Source organism: Panthera pardus, unplaced genomic scaffold (genome assembly GCF_024362965.1).
Source record: "Panthera pardus isolate Hobbes unplaced genomic scaffold, ASM2436296v1 HiC_scaffold_11, whole genome shotgun sequence".
Lineage (NCBI taxonomy): Eukaryota > Metazoa > Chordata > Mammalia > Carnivora > Felidae > Panthera > Panthera pardus.
The window spans coordinates 20315293-20318543 of NW_026526666.1; the positions used below are offsets into that span (position 1 = coordinate 20315293).

Consider the following 3251-nt stretch of genomic DNA (forward strand, 5'->3'; position numbering starts at 1 on the left):
TGCAATATAAGTCAATATTTAATACGCATACATCCTGTAGTAAAAAGATTCAATCCAATTTGGTTATTAGCACTTTAGGATAGCATCTGTCTTCTAATTGCATTTTTAATGGTAGTTGGTCATGCATTTCAACATCTGGGAGAACCTAAGAGATGGTGTCAAGAGATATGGAGTGAATGGTACACAACAACATATTAGCTTAGTATAAATACCCCCATACAACCAGAAGGATATGGCACTTCAATCTGACATTCAAACTTTTTTTGAGGAAATCATAATGTATATTTAGGTGAGGCACAGAAAATTATGTATTTATCTATAATCTAGCTGCTTACATGTATTTCAAGGAGTGCCTAAGTCCATGTTTATTTAATATAACCTTATATTTAAAAAATCAAGAAAGAGGGGTGCCTGAGTGGCTCAGTCAGTTAAGAGTCCAGCTCTGGATTTCAGTTCGGGTCATGATCTCATGGATCGTGAGATTGAGCACTGAGTTGGACTCTGGGCTGACAGTTAACATGTTAAATTCAAATAAACTTATGGATTAATTATATAAAAATATAGCAAATAAGTGTCATTAGGAAAAAGGGTGAAGAGGCTCCCATATTAGCTACATGGGAAAAAGTACTGATCTTGTTTATTTTTTCTTGTCCAAATTATTAAACTTATAAGGCTACTAATGGAAAATAACAAATATATACAACTCAATTTGATCTTTCATTACTGAATCAACTTGAATTTTAGGCCAGTAATTTCCTAAGAAAACTCTTTTTTAATAAAATTCACATAATAGTCTTTTCTCAAGAAATTCATGTCTTTTCTCAAAATAAACAAACTTACTTCTTATATTACCAACACTCTTTTATACTTTATATACTCATTGATTATTTTAGTTGGGAATCTAATACGCACCTCATCTATTTAATTTTTATGCTTGCCGTACTCCTCATGTTTTTGTGCCATCATGGTACCCAGAAAGATCCTTATCTTAAGTCTCCAACAACTGAAGCATTCCTTGTTTTCAAACTGCTATTTTCTTCACCTTGCTCCCCCTCACTGTTTAAGGGCCATGTTTGCCTTAATGATTCCAGCTGAGGAAATGCAGGCCAACTACTTGGGCTAATATATACTAACACAACAATAAATCAACCATTGGAACCTAATCATTCCCTGTGTACCAACTCAATGAAAGTTTATTCAAACACTGCAATTTGGTGGGTTTGCCAACAAAATGATAGTGAATTAAGAAAGATGTTAGGAATCACACTTGTGCTTGTTTTTGTTCAGTTTTTTGGACAAAGACTTAGACAAGTACAGAAAATGAATCCTCTTTTGCAACCCAAAACTCATGGCTCAGTATGAGTTTTGATACATGTAAGAAGTAATAAGATCCCTCAGCCAACTACAGTGATGGTGGGAGTTTGATAAACTTGAAGGTTGGTTTCAGGACTATAGAATGACTAAAAGCACAGGATATAAGGGAAATCTCAGCTATGGTGAGTTAGTATTCTAATTTTAACGTTGACATGAAATAAAGGCGCCTTCTTGTTTTAGAAAAAGAAAAAAGGCAAGAAGGTATTAGGGATTTGAATGGACACTGTTCTCCAGCACAATAAAATCCCACGATATGGGTATGTTCTACCACTTCTGTCCTCACATGAAGGTGGTTGTGGAACCATATACTCTACTCACAGGTCAAATGTGCTGCTACAACCAGAAAAAAAATCTCCAGGGTAGTCTCAGGTGTTAACAATGATCAGCCTTTAGTGGTACAGTTTAGAGCTGTGTGGATTTGAGAGGGTGGAAACAGCATCTGCTCCAAAAAGGAACAGTGGCAGGAATCAAGAACAATCTCACCAGTATCTTCCCACACCCAAGTCTTCACAAGTAGGAATGGGTCACAATTAACCTAATGCATCATCATTATTATTCAATTGAATCATCATCATCTTTACCCAAAAACATTTACTGAGTCCTCTGTGCAAACCTTTGGGTGGAAGAAGATAAAAGAATATATAAAGAGTATAGGCCTTCTAGAAACTTACTAGCAAAATAAGGTTAAAAATAATTACAAAAGAATAGATGAGGGGCACCTGGCTGGCTCAGTCGGTTAAGCAACAGACTCTTGATTTTGGCCCAGGTCACGATTTCACAGTTCATGAAATTAGTGCCTACTTGGGATTCTCTCTCTTCCTCTCTCCCTGCCCCCACCCTGCTTGTGCTGGTGTGCACTCACACTCACTCTCCCTCAAAACAAATAAACTTTAAAAAAGATAAGTAAATATCAGCATGAGATAAATGTATGTAACCTGGGTGTTATTAATTCACAGACATTTTAGCAACAATGAACCTTAGATATTCTTCAGTCTAGCCTGATTATTGAGTCACAGAGAGGTTAAGTGGGTTATCCCATGGTGCATGATTTAAAACTGGCACCAAAACTCCCCATATTGACTCCAAGTGCTGAAATTAATTAAAGAAAGTAACTTGGTCAATATAAAGCCAAGACAGGAAAAGAAGTCACTATTGCTCTTAATACATTCACCATTTTATGTTATAATTTCCAAAGTCAATTGCAGTAGGTGGGTCTGTGTTCATCCTGTGAAAATAATATTCAACAGATTCAAAATGCGCCCCTCATTTTGCTGCTGTCAGGTTTCATAATGACCAGCAGCAGGAAATCATAAGTTCTGAACTACTATGATCCATTTTACTGATCAGAGCATCCAGTTATCATGTAATAAGGTTCTGAAGCAATCTGCCTCTGCTATTTATTCTGCATTTATTAAATGACTTGGGAGAATTCACATATTAGTATTTGTGAAGAAAGGCTAAAAAATTAAATGCCTATTTTAGTCAGCTTTGAAATGAGCAATCTTGCTTATGAGAAATATTATATTCTTATTTAAAGTAGATACCATAGAAGGAAACAGTCAGTTCTTAGATAAAGAGAATAGGGAAGCCACGTTGTAAGAATGTCACTAAAATATTTTAAAAGTCATTTTTCTTAGTGCCCAGAGGGTAATTCGAGAAAAAAAAAAGATAAAAAGTGACTTCTTAGGTAAGTAAATGAAAAATGCATTCACTGTCACCATACTGTTGATTTTGTCCCAATTAAAATCCCCAAGTATATACACCACCTCAGAGTCACCAAGGTTACCCTTTGAACACCTTAAGAAAGACATACACACACACACACACACACACACACACACACAAAATTGACACATAAGAAGTATTTATCTCCTCCA

General features: G+C 35.7%; 1 non-coding gene across 1 annotated transcript; it reads left to right on the plus strand.

The window, feature by feature from the left end:
- Positions 1 to 1262: 1262 nt before the first annotated feature.
- LOC128776022 (small nucleolar RNA SNORA40) lies at positions 1263 to 1389 on the plus strand. Its single transcript, XR_008420997.1, has one exon. It is a non-coding gene; the product is annotated as a small nucleolar RNA SNORA40 (small nucleolar RNA).
- Positions 1390 to 3251: the final 1862 nt, after the last annotated feature.